Consider the following 18,932-nt stretch of genomic DNA (forward strand, 5'->3'; position numbering starts at 1 on the left):
GAAGCATACTTGGTGCTGTATGTGACTAACGCGAAGGAAGCAATGGCAAATAATACGATGTATGAATGTAATTAAACGTGAAATTACAGGGCAGATACTTTAGAGAAAAAATCAGTAAAGACTGACGTAGAAGTAAATTCCAAAGTTCACAAGTCGCCCAACTACTCTTCTAAGTGCTCCACCTGTTGATAGCAAGGACCATAACCTGGGCAGCTGCTTAAGAATCAGAAGGGTCTTGAGCGTTTCATCTCCTTTGTTTTAAAGAGAAGGAAACCAAGGCGAGGCACAGGAGAGGACCCGGCAGAGATGGGTCTAGAACCCGGGACGTGTGGAGTTCTGGAAGAAGAGGTGTCCTGAAGGTCCAAGGTGCCTTTGCTGGGGCCGTAGAAGCCGCGGTGATCGGTGTCCCGAAGAGACTAAGGTACCTGTTGCTACGGTGAGGTGAAGGGAGCTTGGGGGAAAGTCGCAAGGCGCCCTTCCCCCGGGACACAGGGCCCCGGAGTCCCTGGGGAGGGTTCAAGGCGGAGGTCCCTCTTGTCCTCAACTAAAGGGCCGCTCCCACTGCCCTCACTCCCTGGCCGCCACTCTGAGGGACAGAGAACCCGCTACTCCCCGCCTCAACAAGTCGCTCGGAGCTGTCTGCGGCTGCCTGACACCCGCTTCGCTGAAGGAGGACCCCCCCCCCACCCCCGGAGTCCCAGGGTACTATTTGCCCCAGCGGAAGGATCTCGCGCTCATAGCCGCGGCCGTGACAGCGGAGGGGCAGTGACGCCCCGACGCCGTACCGGTGGCGCAGCGACGTCGCGGGAGGCGGGGGCGGCGGCGGCGGCGGGAGGGGGAGCTGGTCGGGAAGTAGTTCCGGGTGCGCGGCCCCGGATGTTGGCTGCTCCCGCTGCCGCCGCCGCTCTCGGCGCTGCTCCGGGCCTCAGCGGCTCGCACCAGGCGCCGTTGGGACGTTTCCCGGGGGGCGGAGACGCACACAGCGGCCGGGGGCTCGGCCGGGCCGTCCCGGCCTGCGCAGCCTGAGGTGAGCGCCCGCCGCCGGGGCGGTCGGGTCGGGGCGGCGGGCGAGGAGGCGGGGCCGGGGCATCTCCCGGGACGGAGGCAGGGGCTGCCCTCCGCGAGACGTCCTCTCCGTTCTCACAGCTGCGGCCGCGTCGCGGGGCGGGCGGCGGGCGGCAGGCGGGACAGGGGGCCTGAGCCCAGGCTGAGGCCCGGCGAGCGGCTAGGGCTGGGTTCCTCCCTCCCCCGCGGCGCTTCTCAGCTGCTGCTGCCCCTCAGCAGGGAAGCGGCGGCTCCGCGCCTCCCGCCCCTCCCCCAGGCGGGGCCCGAGGGAGCTAGACGGGATTCCCGGGGGCGTCGAGTCCGAGGACAGTGGCCTCCGTCTTCTCTCCGTAATCTGCCCCTGGCCTGGGCTAGCCCGCTTCCCCAGCGCGATGTAGCTTCTTCCCTTCAAGCTCCGGGGTGCTTTTTGGCCGGCGAAGCGGCCAGCACCTCGCGCGTCGGGGGTGCCCTTCGGGGTGGGGAGGCCCGTGCGGGGGGCCTGTGTTCCCACCCATCCTGTCGCCGTGTCCTCTATCGGCATTGGGCAGAGGCAGCAGTTCCATGCGGACGTGTTGCTGTCCTGTGTGTGTTGCATCCTGCCCACGTGGTAGGGTGTCTCCCCCCCCCCCCCCAACCCCCCTCCAGTTTGCAGCTGGTGAGGACGGAGGTTAAAGCGGGCTGGTTTTTTCCTCTGTGATTTCCTCCGGGTGGCGTGGAAGGTGTTAGGGTCAATTTGCTGTGCGGAGGCCGACGGTTGGTCAGCTGAAAGAAGCAACACTTGCACTCTCTGAGATTGAGACCAGTAAGGGACGTAGTTTCATTGACATTTTCCCCTCTCCTTGAGCTGCTCTTGTTCTTTTCTATACAGTTTAATCCTAAAGAGAATAATAAGCTCTAGCTGCTGATGCGTTGAGGTGTATAGTTTTCACTTCTCCGTTCTACTTTTTTGTGTGTGGTTGGCGAAGATTTTTCTTTTCTGTATTGTGCAATCCACGTCTCTGTTGTTCCTGGTTGGATTCCTGAATGAGCTGAGTTGGATTGACCAGGGAGTTAGAGATTGATGGGGCATCTACCTTGTCTTTTTCTGACGTTTATTTTTTCTGTTTTGTTTGCCAGTGAAACAGGTGTGCATGTCATGGATGTTATATGCATAGCTCTTTACTTGCAAGGCAGCACTAGATAAGTTTCAGTGAGTCACTCATTTCGTGGGTGCTTTTTTATTTCACTTTCCCTCTCTTTCTCTTGAGTATCATTGTACTCTCTGGTTTTTGAAACATGTATTTTGAGTAATTTCTTTCCTTAATGTCTCTTCCAGGTTCAGGTTTCCATCTTGCCGTGTTTTGCTCTTTTATGACCACGGATTGCTCCCTTAACAGGGAACGGGCCACAGTAGCAATGAGGGAAGCCTTTTATTTCTCCTAGGCTATAAGCAGATATTTATAGATGAGCAATGAGCTCCGCTTCATTTTTATGTTTGGGTAGTATCTAGAGATTTGATTGAATTAAAATTTTTTTTTAGGTTTCTGTTTTCTTTTTGTGTTTCTTGAAGTTAAGATGAATCTTGTTTTTGGTTTTGTGTTGCTGAAGATATGAGGGCTTCCTCATGCTTTTATTAGCTATGTTTTTGGATGAGGTCTGGTGATTTCAATGATTCTCTGAGTTGTTTTTTTTTTTAATCTGGTACAATTGTTAGTATATTCTCCTGTGTATGTAAAATAAAAATACTTAAAGACAGATTCTATCTGCCTTCACTATGCTAAGTATGGGTGGGGCAGTGGAAGATAAAAGAGTGTTGTTCTGATACATTCTGAGGCATATTTATTAAGTCAGTATTTGTGTACTTCTGCAAAATACTGTGCTATGTATGAAAAGACACAGGAAATAAAATATGTGGTCTCCTCTCACTTTTGTTGGGGAAAGAACATATAACATGCATCATTCAGAATTTCATGCAACATCAAGCTCCTGGTTGGGATAACAATGTAGCCAAAATCAAAGGTAGTGATTTGGAGAAATTGAAATTTTCAAAAGGCAAGAGATGTATTCCAGGAGAGTGAAGGGGTATTTACCAAGACATACACCGACAGTGTATCAGTACAGAAGATATCGAGCAACTTGATTGGCATAGAGCATCTTATTGATGAATTATAATAATAAATGAGTTTAGGCTTGGTAGAGTAGGTATTGATGGAGGACCTTAGTAAGGATATATAGTTTAATTTGATGGAGTACCACAGTGAGTTCTAAAGATTGGGAGTAAGATGAAGTATATTATTCCTGAGGAAGATTTTCATAATTAGTTGAGCATTCTGGAGTAGGAAGACTGACTAGAAGGCTCTTGAAGAATTTTAGGAATAAGCTGATGAGGGTCTGAGATAAAATGGTGATGTTTGGAATAAAACAGTAACTAGCATTTATAGAGTACTGTATGCCAGGTACAGTGTTTTAAACTATATACATGTATTTAACTCCTAAAATCTTTATAATAAGGTGTTATTATCACTATGAAGAAACAGAGTTACAGAAAGGTTAAGTAATTTGCCCTAAATCCCATAGAGGGTAAGGAGCAGAGCCAGAATTTGAATCCAGGCAGTTCTGCCTTTGAGCTTATGCATTTAGTCTTTAAATTATACTGTCCTGTGAAAAAATTTATAGAATATGTAAGAGAATGTTTGAGTAAAAATTAATTTGAACTTAGTGATACTGGGATGTGTGCCAAGGAAAGAGGGTGAACTAAACATTAAAAGATTAAAGGCTAGAATTTGGGGAGACTGGCTGATAATGATGAGGAAGTTAGGAAAGTGTCACTATAAAGATAAATGAGCCAGGGTGGGTAATGGTCAGCACTGAGATTGTATACAATTAACTTTTCAATAAAAGATTAGCCTCCTTCAACTCCTGATAGTCTTTTCTCCTTGCTGGTTTGACTCTGGAAGTGTAGGCTAGTTTAGTATTAGTCTAAGCAAAACAATCAGAAAAACAGATCTGTTCAAAAGAAAAAACGTATGGGAATTATTTTGGTTGAGCCATACCACTGCTTTCCAACCTTAGCAAAGATAATCAAGATTTGAATAGAGTAATCCTGTAGTGTATCACTATAAGATGATATGAAATGTAGATTGTCTATTAAGCAGGGCTGTATTTGGTATTTAAAAAAAAAATGTGAATAGATGAGTGTTGGAAGGTTAGTAGTATGATGGCAAAAGAGCTTTGAGGTTTGGAACTGGGGGTGACATTATAGGCTAATAGATAAAGCATTTCTGAGAAGAACCAGGAAGTACATCAGTGCCACAGAAGCCAAGGATAGGAAGGGTAATATGGTAGACAGTATTAAATGCAGTCTTAAAGTTCAGAAACAATGATCATGATGACTTTTGAATTGGGACCAGGAGGTGATTTGTAACCTGAGAATTTTGAAAGAAAGCATAAGAGATTCCAGATTTGTTTTCTACAGAAGGTGTTGTAGAGATGTTATGGTCTGGTGTGGTAATTCTTAGTATTTTCTCCTAATGTTTCCTTCAGTCTCATTCTTGTCCACATGTCAGAGCTGCTCAAATATTAGAAAACTCACTTTTTTTCTTTGAAAAAGAAACAACGTTGAGTTCTAAAGCCAGTGATTTTATGCTTTAAAGGTTCTCTCAAACTTATTTTTCTTTTTTAAAAGTTTTATTGACATAATTCATATACTGTACAATTCACCCATTTGAAGTGTACAGTTCAGTGGCTTTTATTGTATTCGCCAAATTGTGCAGCCTTCATCACAGACATCATCCCAAAAGAGAAAGTCTGAGTCCATTAGCTGTCACTGTCCATTTCCCCTTCATTCCCCAGTCCTAAGCAAGTGCTAATGTACTTAACATTTCTGTAGATGTGTCTATTCTGAACATTCTGTTTAAATGGGATTATACAACTCATAGTCTTTTGTGTTTGACTTTTTTCACTTAGTGTAGTGTTTCAAAGGTTATTCATTTTTGTATTATGTGTCAATATCTCATTCCTTTTTATTGTTGAATATTCTGTTGTATGGAACTTCGCAGGGGGTGCAGTGGTAAAGAATCCACCTGCCAATGCAGGTGATGTGGGTTCAATCTCTGGGTCAGGAAGATCCCCTGGAGGAGGAAATAGTAACCCATTCCAGGATACTTGCCTGTAAATCCCATGGACAGAGGAGCCTGGGGGGCTGCAGTCCATGGGGTTGCAAAGAGTTGGGCACGACTAACCACCAGCACGATTCCATCTTCTGGCTCTACTGCCTTTTATTTCTCCACTTATCAGTTGATGGACATTTGAGTTTCTTACTCTTTTATCATTGTAATCCTCACCCTGTCAACTCCATCCCTTTTATGGCTTTCTTTTAAATTGTAACCTCTGCTGTGCATTCTGCTAGGCATTGGGGGTATAAAGATGAGTATCACATGGCTCATGAACATTGATGTAGTGTGTTTATGGCTTATATATGTTTTCTCATGTGTTATCTGTTTATCAGGCAACAGCCCTGTGAGGTAGGCAAAGTGTTTTTTAAGGTGAGCAATTTGAAGTTTAGATTAGGTGACTTGCCCAAGATGAAGTCAGTGATGGAGCAGTTATATCATCTTAGTGCATATCTGTTGCTATTTCCACTTCTTTATGCTGCTCTTCTAACTTAAAGGAGCCTCATGTGAATTACTGGAGAATTAGAGGTTGGAAAATCCCATTGCTTAGGGAATGAATAACTTTTAATGTTAAACTTCAGGGTTTAAAATGAGATTTTTCTTATTGCATTTTGTCACTTGTTTGTGATTTAGATAAGTCATTTCATATTTCTGCCTTTCAGAACTTTACTGAGGATTAATGTGATGATGATGATGATAGAGGTAGTGATAATAATAGCTAACTTTTTCTGAGGCTTTACTATGGGCTCCAAAGTGTTCTGACTATATTTATTATTCATGTAATTCTCACAACAACTCTGGAAGGTAAATCTTATTATCACCAAAATTTTACAGATGATGTAGGTACAGAGGCAGGTAACTTGGCTAAGGGTATGTGGCTGGGAAGGGAAACAGCCAGGGTTTGAACCCCTGCAGTCTGTTCTCAGGACTCAGTGACTCTTAATCACTGCAGTGTGCTGTTACTGTGTTATGAGTTAACAGAGGGTAGTGTTTCAAATAAGACCCTGATGCTGGGAGGGACTGGGGGCAGGAGAAGGGGACGACAGAGGATGAGATGGCTGGATGGCATCACCGACTCGATGGGCATGAGTTTGAGTAAACTCCGGGAGTTTGTGATGGACAGGGAGGCCTGGCGTGCTGCGATTCATGGGGTTGCAAAGAGTCAGACAAGACTGAGCGACTGAACTGAACTGAATGTTTCAAATAAGGGTATGACCAGAATATGAAGATGCGATTTTGAGTGTGGTTGGGGAAATAAACAGCAAAGTCAAGTTGACATTTTATCCACACTTCTCTTAAATATCAGTCTTTAACACTTCAGTGTACAGAGATGTGTGTTGTTAGTCATCCAGGTACGTGTTTTCCTGTTTATCCCTGCTAATAACCTCTCAAATCAGAAATTGTATTTTCGGTGTTCTTCACTGTGAGCTTTGTTAGTCACTTAGCTTTCCACATTGCCACTATTCAGAAACCTTGGCTTAGGACAGCTGAAGCTTACTGTAACTACTCTCCTCAGCCTTCCTTTAGCTATGAATCTTTTTCATTTTGAACAGTTAGCCTTTCAGTCCTTAATGGAGGTACTCTTTGCCTCCTCCACCCCAAAACTCAGAAAACACTACGGAGGCATTTTATAGTAACTGTCAAAAATTTTGACCACCTTAATTGGCATAAATGGACTTTAGTGCACAAATAACAAGAACCAAAGCTTAATGTTTTGGTTAAAGAGATTGACTTATACTGAAATTGGAAAAGGCATCTGCTATACAGGATTTTGGATTTAATAGAATTTGTTATAACTAGATCAGCAAAGCATTATTACTGTGGGCCATCTGCTGGGATATGGAAATAGCTTTGTTATTTGGAACCAGATGTATTTATAACAATGGAATTCTACTTATTTTAAGTAATCTTTTTAGTTAGGTATGTTTGACTGCTGTTTTACTTGGCATGTCAGCTGATAACCTGAGAATGCAGTGTCTTTCAAAGTGGTTGTTTTCTATAGAATTGAGACAAAACAACTGAAATGGAGAGCAAATGAGACTCATATATGGTGTTTAGTACTGTAAGAAGAGAAAATACAGGGTAGATGTGAACTTGATACACGATAATTAGGACCATATTCGGTAAGAACTCTGGCACTGTCAAGTTTCTAATGACTAAGAAACTACTCTGGTTGCTCTCAGAATTCTACTGTAATCTAAGTGACTTCATTTTGGTATATTCAGACCTACATTAACATTGCCCTCGTCTGACTTATTTCCCATTATTCACAGGTAAAGAAGTCTGTTATGGGATGCAGTAAGAGACACTATCACTTAGAACATAGTCCTAGAAAACTCTTCTGAATTGAATGCTAATAATTTTGGAGATGGAGAAAGTCCTTGGGTGGAAGTTTTTAGAGAGAGTCTGTAGAAATCTGGTATTTGACTGTTTTTGTTTGGGCTGCTGTAACAGAATGCCACAGACTGGGAAACTTACAAACAACAGAAATTGATTGCTTGCTGTTCAGGAAGCTGAAAAGTCCAAGATGGAAGTGCCTCCTGGTGAGGGTCTCCTTCCTGGGTCGTAACTGATGCTCTCATGCTGTGTGGAAAGGGCAAGGGATACCTCCTGGAGCCTCTCTTATAAGAGGCTAATCCTATTTATGGAGGCTCTGCCTTCATGACCTGGCCACCTCCCAAAGACCCCACCTCCTAATGTCATGTTTAGGGGTTAGGATTTCAACATAGAAATTTTGTGGGGGACACAAATATTTAAGCTATAGCATTGGCTATTTTTTCATTATTTTCAAATAATATGTATGTCATGGATTCAGTTGAGGAGTTGACTGATGATCCTAGGATGACTGTGTGTCTGAAGGAGACTTTACCCAGTAAACTGAGTTTTAGTTCAAGTTTTTACCTGGAGTACAAAGCTGAAACCTGTAAATGAATTCTACTAAACAGAGTCCTGCCCAGAGGTATAGTGGTGTCAAGGATATAAGATTGATCTTCTGATTGATTGGTAAAATGTGGAGTCAATGTGACCTTATTAAAGATTTCAGAAGTTGGAATTGGCTATTTCCTAAGGCTGAGACCTGGCCTTACTGTGGAACATAGATTTGTGAGAGAATGTGTGAGCAGAGGAAGACTGCTAGAACTCCATAATAACAATTTCAAATTCTGTTTGCTTATAGATAGATAGATTTGGGAGTGGGGTGCAGTGAGATCCTAGATTTTGGCTGGTGTGTATATGGGAACTAAAATGTTTCTGTGGCTTGGCTGTACAACTTTGGGAAATTACAGACATGGAAGTCAAGTATGCTGCAGTCATGAGCAGGTTGACTTTTCTGAGTGAAGATGGAGCAGACTGTCATGGCAGGAAAACAATATACGCATCTGCTTTTGCTAGTGTGATTGGGTCTGTGAATTTGTGACATGCTTTACCTGTCTACCCTGTGTAAGGAGCTGTTGATGGTATTGTCTCATATGTATGTACATAGATAGGAATCACTGTCAGAACGGCATCTGTGTGCATCAGGGCAAGTCATGTTTTATGTTTATTATAGGGCATGTGTGTATTGGAAAGATATCCACCTTAATTTGAATAATACTTTGTGAAAAGCTTTTTCTCTGATCTGTTAGATTTTGGAGCCTCACTCAGTCCTCGATGTAGGTAAGTCAACTAATACTTGTTTTGACAAATGGAGAAAATGAGACATAAGCTGAGGCTAACACAGTGTTACTCAGTTATACAGAACAGAGACAGTAGCCTGGACCCTGCATTCTGTCTTAGTCTTGGATGCTGTAGTAGAAAGCCGACAAGATTTTTATGAAGGACATACTTGGATTTTTGAGGTAGAAATTGAAGTTTAAGAACCTCAAAGGACCTGGGCTACTTGGAGTAGAACTTGTTTTGTGATGATGTCAGACTAAGGGACAAAAACTGTTGGGAGCAGCGCCTTCCTTTGTTAAATTTGGATCCTTTTCCAGTAGTTGGATGTATTTTTACTTCAGCTTGTATTCTTTGTGAATTCTGAAGGTAAGAAGGAGATGGAATCAGAAGGGAAACGTCAAAGGATTACTAAATAGCAGATTTGGTCTTATTTTTATGAAAGTATACATCTGTAAAATTTAGAGATCGAGAAATTGTACCTGGAACGTGATTCCACCGAAGACACTTGGGGAACTGCCATAGTGTGAGTCTGTTTTCTCTTGTGCAGTGTGTAGGAGAGTGACAGTATATAGAGAATTTCTAGCTCCACAGAAAAGAAGATGGCAAAGAAAAAGCATTTTTATGTTCAGTTCAGTCGCTCAGTCGTGTCCGCGTGAATTGCAGCACGCCAGGCCTCCCTGTCCATTTTGCATTGGGTAGTCTTTATTTTCTCCTTTGAACCTGTTTATATTTTCTAAGTTCTCTACCATGAGCAGATAATCATTTTTATAATCTTCTCTTTTCTAGTTTTTAACTAAAAAAACCTGGTTTTTATGGTTCAAATGAGAATTTGAAAAACGTGAAGTGTGGCACTTTTGAAGAATAGTTTAAGCACTTGGTGGTATTATAAAAGTATTTTGCTTTTTGGTCAGTTATGTTAATCAGTTTTATAAATTATTTGATTATGATCTTATAGGTCAAGTTGTGGGTGTATTAAATGTTTTAGGTTTTTCTTTGCATTAGAAATTTGTCATTTAGCTCTGCTGATCAATAAATTAATTTTAGTCCCCCAGAAGCAACCAAGAACTTGGATTTACATTTAAATAAGTGACATAAAAATAGCACTTTTTAGTGAAAAACTAGATTTAAGAATCTACTCATTTGCTTTCATTTCCTTGGCAGATTTCTGGTAAGAAAAACAAAACTGTTAGTGATACTTTATAAAGTACTTGTTTTCATCCAGCAACATTGGACTCAGTTTTTCTCATTTGTTTGCTCATTTATTCAGCATCTAGTATGTCCTGGGCACTGTACTAAAAGCTGGGACACAAGTAGCTGATAGGGTCCCTGCCAGCAAAGACGACCACTTTTGGTTTGGGAGAGACAGCAGAGAGAGATCCTAGGCATACGGAGGTATCTATTTTTTTTCTGTTTTCTAGTTTTTAACTAGAAAGGCAGCATGACTAGCTTATTTCTTTGAAGAACTTAATGCTTTTAGTGGTTTGGTTAGATGAAGCTGATGGCTTCATAATTATTTTTTCTTACTGCAAAATATTGAAAATCATTGACCTAAAGAATTTCCTTATCTAAGGAGATTTGCTTACAGAGGTGGATGACCTAAGTGTGTGTATCTGTTCTGCTTTGGGGGCATAATTAAGAAACCTTGTGTTGATTTTTCCAGAATGGATACAGTGTCTTTTTTTTTTTTTTCTCCTTTTTTTCTCTCTACTGGTGATCCTTGAGCAGTAAGGGTTTGAACTACACAGGTCCACTTGTAGTGAATACTCTTCAATAGTGAGTGCTGCAGTACTGCACGGCCCATGGTTTGAGTTCACAGACGCAGAGGAACTGCAGCTACGGAGGGGCAGCTGTAAGATACTCAGGTTAAACTTCGCATTATTTGGGGATCAGCTGTACTAATAAATGAAAGGATATTTCATATTTGAGCTTAATTTTAAGAATCTAATATTGTATCAAAAGTTACCTTTTGTCTAATATACATATCAATATAGACATACATCTTGAGTTAATCTTTCATTCAGGCCAGTGAGATATCCCACTAAAATGCTTGATACAGTCATTCAGCTACTCTTAGAATACCTGTAGTCACTATAGCTGTAAGGTAGCTTGTTTGTTGCTAGCTTTAATTGGGGCAAAATTTGCTTCTAATTTCATCTCTTTTTCCTTCTTATTTTCTGTGCAACATTGGAGACCTAGTTTGCCTTCTTTAACAAGATAACTCTTTAAATATTTGAATGTGATTATTCATTCAGCAAATATTTTTTCAGCACCTACACTTTCAAGACATGGTTCCGGGCATTGTGAGAGATCCAAAGGTAGTTAAGAGGCATGGTCTCTTCCTAAAGAACTGATGTAGAAAAAGAGTCAGGGTTTTGTTGAAAAGAGTGGTTTTCCTTATGATCTGGAAAGCTTCTTGGAAACAATAATGTTTGAAATAAGATAGTGAGAGGGTAGTCTACTGTGAACACATAATCAAAAATCTAGAGGTGAGGAGGAGCAATGCAAGTTAGTAGCAAGAGGCTCAGCCTGGCTGTTTCACAAACTGATATCAAGGTATTGAAAACGTTCGTTGTTGTATTCTCAGGGCTTGGAGAAGTGTTGGCAGGTAATAGGGGCTCAGTAAGTATTTGTTGAATGAATGGTTACATATGGTAAATACAGAATTTCTTGAGTCATAAAGCACTCTAGGATATAGAATTCTTTGGTAAGTCCCTTAGAAAAGTACTTCACTCACTTTCTTGATTATGGAATGCCTGTTAACAATTTTTAAAGTCCTCTGGAAAATATTTTACTGGGGTGTCTATGCTAGAGCTGACATGGAAGACTGGAAAGTGTTTCCCCCCCCCCCCCCCCAAGCTAGACACACCCGTTTTCTTCAGTCATTCTCCATTTGCCATTTGGCTTCTAAACTCCTTGCCAGTCTGATACCCTCCCTGCAAACTTTCTAGCTTGTAAGTGTTCTTAAAATGTGGTACTCAGAACAGAACACAATACTCTAGTTGTGAACTAACCAGTGAAGAGTGAATGGAACTGCTACCTCCTTGATCTCGATACTGTTCTTCTAATGAACCCTAAGATTGTATTTTCTTTTTAGCAGCTGAGTCACTGTCTTGGCTCACACTCAGTCCTCATATTAATTTACAAGAAGTTCTTTGAGTCAATTCAGAGAGATTGCCTATTAGTAGAGCTAACAAATGAATGCCACCCCTCCTTTTTTTTTCTGATTGAGTCTAGGCTGTTTTCTCAGAAGTACTAGTCATTCTTAAGCTTCCTGAAATGTGAGGAAAAAAAGAAAAAGAGTTGATTGTATAGTGCTGGAGTAACATTAAAGTCCAGCTGTACTGCCGAGTACACTCAAAGCTAGATAAAATGTAATGAAACCCTTTATACCTATTACAGATTTAATAATTATTAAGCTGTTTGCCATATATGCCTCAGTTGCCTTTTTTCCTTTTTCTCTTTTGCTTGAGTATTTTAAAGAAAATTGTAGACATTGTCTTTTCACCCCTACAAAGCTTAATATGCATGTCTAAAAAATATGGACATTTTCTTACATAACCATATGCTATTATTGTAGCTAGTAGAATTAACAGTATTTCCTATTAGTGTTGTCCAGTGTCAGTTCATAGTAAAAATATCCTTGATTGTGTCTTTTTACAGTTTTTAATTGAATCAAGATTCAGGCAAGGTCTACACATTACATTTAGTGTTACTGTTTGTTGTCTCTTTTAACCTGGGTTCCCCCCCGCCCCCCTTTTTTTTTTGGCATAATTTCATTCTATCCACTTCTTTGGATTTTCATGTTTCTGTACTAAATTCTGTTACTATTACTTTGGAAATAGCTGTAAGAGTTTTCTTTCACTTATACCAATTTAGTAAACGTTTTGGACTATTAGGTACAAAATATCTGCTCAGCATTATGGCAGATAGAATGGTTAATTTGACATGTCCCTGGCCTACTAGGAGGCCTGCAATTCAGTGGCAGAGACAGGTACATACAGAAACAATAGGAAAGAGATTATTTGCCTTTACATGGAGCATACCTTGATTATATAACCTCCCATTTATTTTCTTGGTAAATGCTGCTAGTGGACATTACTTGAGTCACGTCCTGATCAGAAACCCGCAGTTGATTTTTGTCTCTTGATTCAATCTAAAATATACTGTTTCGGGCCTGGCAGTCAGTGCGCCACTAATTCTCACCTTTACCTAAAGTGAAACTCCTCAAAGCACAAATAGCTTTTTTTTTTTTTTTTAAAAGACCAAGTTTATATTGTCATGTGGAAGTTTTCATTTCTCAAGCAAGATTATAGACATTTTGAAAGCATAAATCTTTGTATAATATTGGAAAGCTTAATAATTACTTTTGAAGAGTTCTGGCACATAGCCGGTGGGCCTGCTGTTACTGCCTGCTACCTTCCCAGAGAAAGCTTCTGCCAGTTAGAAGTAAATAATCCAGTTCTGGATCTCTTACCAAAAGCCTCCTTAAAAAAAGTCCATTTTCAGTCAGTGATCTGAGTCACAGATGGCAGATACATGGTTTGCATGTTGTCACTTCCCGATCACCATGTCCATGGCAAACTACTAATTTCTTGTTTTTTTTCAGACACGACCTTCTCAGTGTAGCACTTCAGGCAGTTACTACCTATTGAAGATAATTGGCAAGTGATATGAAACCTTTATGCTATCCCAGTCCTAAAGCAGTAGTTCCTGAATTAAGCTGTGCAACCAGAATCGTGTGATACTTGTAATTAATAGATTCCCTAGGTTTCACCCTAGACGCTTGAATCAGGATTTCCAGGAATAGGATAGAAATGATTCTTAAAAGTTGGCAGTGGTTTGTTGACTGGCTTTGGGGACCAGACAGGTAATTCTTATTTTGTTAAAAAGCTGTAGCAGTGGAGACTATAGCTTCCCATCTTTCCCCAGTTGTAGTACAGCATCTCATTTCTCTTAACAATCATATTGTTCCAAAGTGTTCAATTTACATTGCAGGGGTATGGTGGATCTCTTGCTTTGAATTATACCAGGCAAAGCACATGAATCAAATGCCTGAGATAAAGATACGGGATCCAGAGAGGTGGCATCTTGGTTTTCTAAATATAACTGAGCATAAATTTAAAGCCTCAAAACTGTTCAGCCCTCTGAGAGCTTATTCTTTCTCTATTTAGTGAATACCTTTAGAAGTTTAAAATGAAAGAGTTCAACATTTTTGGAGTGAACAGGTCTTTAGAATTTTTTTCATATTTCTTGTATATTCTTTAAAGATGGTTTAAACATATGATTTAACTTCATATACCTTTGTCAGATTTTTCATGAAAGTAAATCTACAAATTGGGGAAACATTCTTTATTAGACCACATGATTTGATTTTGGGACTGGAAATTGTGGTTAAGTTACTGAGCGAAGTAGAGAGACTGAAGTTTCAAAGATTATCCAGTGAGTTAATAAGAGATCCAGAAATAGAATCCTGTGTTATTTGCTTGGGTTATGATTTGGTTTGAAGAGGGTGGCCTGTGATCTGTTTACATAAATTTAGGGTTTGGAAGAAGTTATAGTTCTGTGATGTTTAGCCAAGAAGCTCCCCTCCCCCACATTTACCACCTGTTTTATTGACACTAATCCTAAGCTATAGAGGGTAGACAGTTCATATTTACACTTCTACTTCTAAACCAGTCTTGTAAAGCCAAAGCTGATTGTTGGTTTGCCTGCTTTTTTTCATCTTCTGTTATTAGAGAGTAACAACACCTTGCCCTAGTGTTGTTTTTTTTTTTTTTTTTTTTTTAGGAGAAGAGGTGGTATAGCCTCAGTAGTTGTTTTATAGGTAATGTTAGAGTGGTGTCCTATAGCGTTTTTTTCAGGGTTTATACAGATGTATACCTAAGTGTATCTTTGTTAAGCATGTTTAATTAGTGTGTGGTTTGGAAACGGTGGAGCCCACCAGAAAACGAACTTTCCTGAACCACTAATGGTTGAAGGGGTTATAGATTTCAAAGTAATTGCTATAATAGAGTTGCTTTCTGATGAAGTCATTACTTTTACTCTCCCCTTTCCATTTTGTGGAATAGGGTGGGGGGGGGGGGAAGTTCCTGTGGCACTAGTGAGGAAAGAAGCAGGAACTTACAGAACAAGAGAATATTTGTGTGTGAATATGTGCTTAAACTTGTGAGCAAGTTTAAGAAGCTTAGGGGAAAAAAAAAGGCCCCCCCTACCAGCTTTATTGAGATAAAATTCACATACCATACAATATACCTGTTTAAAGTGTAAAATACAATTTTTTTCTAAGCATTTTCATAGGGTTGTGTGTGTTTTCCTCTCCCTCTAAAACAAGCCCCACACTTACTAGCAGTAAGTCCACTTCACCTGCCTCCCTGTGCTTGGTCACTCAGTTGTGTCCCACTCTTTGCGACCCGGTGGACTGTAGCCCACCAGGCTCCTCTGCCCATGGGGATTCTATAGGCAAGATACTGAGTGGCTTGCCATGCCTTCCTCCAGGGGATCTACCCAACCCAGGGATGGAACCCAGGTCTCCCTCGTTGAAGACGGATTCTTTATCATCTGAGCCACCAGGGAAGCCCAGCTGCCTCCCAGCTCTACAAAACTACTCATCTAATCTAACTCAGTTCAGTTCAGCTCAGTCGCTCAGTCGTGTCCGACTCTGCGACCCCATGAATTGCAGCACGCCAGGCCTCCCTGTCCATCACAAACTCCCGGAGTTTATTCAAACTCATGCCCATCGAGTCAGTGATGCCATCCAGCCATCTCATCCTCTGTCGTCCCCTTCTCCTCCTGCCCCCAATCCCTCCCAGCATCAGGGCCTTTTCCAATGAGCCAACTCTTCACATCAGGTGGCCAAAGTATTGGAGTTTCAGCTTCAGCATCAGTCCTTCCAATGAACACCCAGGACTGATCTGTTTTAGGATGGGCTGGTTGGATCTCCTTGCAGTCCAAGGGACTCTCAAGAGTCTTCTCCAACACCACAGTTCAAAAGCATCAATTTTTCGGCGCTCAGCTTTCTTCACAGTCCAACTCTCACATCCATACATGACCACTGGAAAAACCATAGCCTTGACCAGACGGATCTTTGTTGGCAAAGTAATGTCTCTGCTTTTTAATATGCTGTCTAGGTTGGTCATAACTTTCCTTCCAAGGAGCAAGCGTCTTTTAATTTCATGGCTGCAGTCACCATCTGCAGTAGTTTTGGAGCCCCCCAAAATAAAGTCTGACACTGTTTCCACTGTCTCCTCATCTATTTCCCACGAGGTGATGGGACCAGATGCCATGATCTTTGTTTTCTGAATGTTGAGCTTTAAGCCAACTTTTTCACTCCTCTTTCACTTTCATCAAGAGGCTTTTTAGTTCCTCTTCACTTTCTGCCGTAAGGGTGGTGTCATCTGCATATCTGAGGTTATTGATATTTCTCCTGGCAGTCTTGATTACAGTTTGTGCTTCTTCCAGTCCAGCGTTTCTCATGATGTACTCTGCATAGAAGTTAAATAAGCAGGGTGACAATATATAGCCTTGAGGTACTCCTTTTCCTATTTGTAACCAGTCTGTTGTTCCATGTCCAGTTCTAACTGTTGCTTCCTGACCTGCATACAGGTTTCTCAAGAGGCAGGTCAGGTGGTCTGGTATTCCCATCTCCTTCAGAATTTTCCACAGTTTATTGTGATCCACACAGTCGAAGGCTTTGGCGTAGTCAATAAAGCAGAAATAGATGTTTTTCTGGAACTCTCTAGCTTTTCCAATGATCTAGCGGATATTGGCAATTTGATCTCTGGTTCCTCTGCCTTTTCTAAAACTAGCTTGAACAGTGAACCGCTGAAGCCTGGCTTGGAGAATTTTGAGCATTACTCTACTAGCGGGAGATGAGTGCAATTGTGCAGTAGTTTGAGCATTCTTTGGGATTGCCTTTCTTAGGGATTGAAATGAAAACGGACCTTTTCCAGTCTAATCTGACTACTAACCCATAATCTAATTTAACATAAATTTGTCTGATTTGGACATCTGATATAAATGAAATTGTGTAATATAGTCTAGTTACTAGCTTCTTTGATTTAGTATGTTTTCAAGGGTCATTTATGTCGTAGCATGTACCATTCCTTTTTATTGGCAAATAACATTCTGCTGTGTGATTATAACATCTTATCCATTCATCAGCTACTGGGCAGTCGGGTTGTTTCCACTATTTTATTGTTATTTAATGCTGCTGTGAACATTGGTGTATAGATTTTTCTGTGGTGGTATGTTTTCATTTCATGGGTATATTCCCTGTAAAATGGCTGTGTCATATGGTTACTCTATGTTTAACTTTTTGACGAACTGCCAAAAACTGTTTTCCAAAGTGGCTGCACTGTTTGACATTTCCACTACCAGTGTATGAGAGCTTCAATTTCTTCAAATCTTTGCAACTTTTGTTATTGTCTTTTTTATTATAGCCATCCTAGCTGAAGTTGTATCTGATTACTTAGTATCTGATTACCTAGATGAAGTAGTAGTGTGATTCTGATTTGGATTTCCCAAATAACTAATGATTTTGAACATCTTTTCATCTTATCGGACATTTTAATATCTTCTTTGAAGAAATGTGTATTCAAGTCTCTGCCCATTTTTACTTCTTTTGTAGTCTAAATGCTCTACCCCTTTGCTCTATCTCCAAATCTTTGGGCATTTTTAACTTGAGTTGTTTCTGTTGAGTTGTAAGGGTCCTTTATGTATTTTGGATACCGAACTTGTTCTTCTAACTGAATTTGTCTTAAATTATTTGCTTCAGAGGCAGAGAGAATTAGTGGATACAAAGACTACATTGAACAGATTTGGTGAATTTTCAGTTAGATCTTAGTTGTGCTTCTTTTGGGTTTATTCTCTTTCCAATCTAGAAGAACTTGGTTTATTCATTCATTTGAACAGATATGACCACAGACTACATACTGGGATTTGGGGATATAACAGAGACTGAAACAGAAACTTAAATCTGCGTTCTCGTGGGACAGAAGCAGACAGTAAAACAAAAGTCATTATCAAGTTGTATCAGATGACAAGAGCTATGAAGAATAAAACAGGGTAATGGGGATATAGTGTGACTGGATGAGCTTTCTAACATGTTCTTCACCTTTCTTGATAATCCGTTCCTCTCTGCTCTTTTTGACCTTATTGCACTTTCTGTTTATTTTCATTTTATGTAGTTTGTAGCTAAATTTTTATTTCACACTTTCCTGATTCTTAACACCCTTCCAGTCTAATTTTTGCTCCCACTCATCTGCAAACCCCACCCTCTATAGTATTAATGATCTTTCATTAAAAGCCTGTTTTGTGTTCTCAGTTTATGTCCATCTTAATCTGTGTGTAACACTTGCCTTTTCCCCCATTAAATCACTTGCTGCTATCTCCAGTACAGTTTTCTCAAGGGTGGTTTTTAAAACTTGTTCCTCTTCTCTAAATCTAAGTTCTCCAAATTTAAGTTTTGGCCTTTCTTCTCCCTCTAACATTACCATGGTGAATTGATCATTCTCACATGATTTTGCTTTCTGAGAGCATGTGACTCTGAGTTCTCGATTTTTAGCTATAGCTGCATCACTGCCTTTAGGTTCGAGTGGAGCTGCGATGAACAGCTGATTGCTACTCACTCAGCAGGATTCTTTTCCCTTTACTCCTTCCTCTGGCAGATTTTTCCTGTTGAGGATGATTAAGACACAGGTTATTTCCATGACTGCTTTAATGATTACCTGTGAGTAATGGTATAGCAATTCACAATGTTCAGTCAAGGAACCTGACTCAACAGGGTTGTTCCTTCATGAGTGCTAGTAAATTTTTATTTTCAAGTCTTATGAAAGACAGAGGTGAATTCAGAAGTGTTTTTTTTTTTTTTTTAAAGGAATGCTCTCTTGATTTACAGTGCTCTAGAATTTATTTTCAACAGACTTCTTTTATATGTCATGGTGGTGGCTTCATTCAAGCTCCCGTTACAGTAACTTGAGGCATGAATTTTCCGTTTTAACAATATACCCAAAATCACAGTTGGGATTGCAATCAAGGTCTTGGCTCAAGGTCATGAATGTTAGAAGTTCTTTATAAATAAAAATA

General features: G+C 40.7%; 1 protein-coding gene across 4 annotated transcripts in view; it reads left to right on the top strand.

The window, feature by feature from the left end:
- Window positions 1–347: 347 nt before the first annotated feature.
- Window positions 348–18,932, top strand: part of FOXJ3 (forkhead box J3) — a 141,152-nt gene continuing 122,567 nt past the window's right edge. For 2 of the 4 annotated variants that reach the window (XM_043461693.1, XM_043461696.1), the window contains exon 1: window positions 896–1,027. The gene's annotated coding sequence lies outside the window, so the exon portion shown is untranslated. Of the gene's footprint in view, window positions 422–895; window positions 1,028–1,722; window positions 1,847–18,932 lie in introns of those variants that run through there. The other 2 variants (XM_043461694.1, XM_043461695.1) reach the window with 2 other exon arrangements.

Source organism: Cervus canadensis, chromosome 2 (genome assembly GCF_019320065.1).
Source record: "Cervus canadensis isolate Bull #8, Minnesota chromosome 2, ASM1932006v1, whole genome shotgun sequence".
NCBI classification, from domain to species: Eukaryota; Metazoa; Chordata; class Mammalia; order Artiodactyla; family Cervidae; genus Cervus; species Cervus canadensis.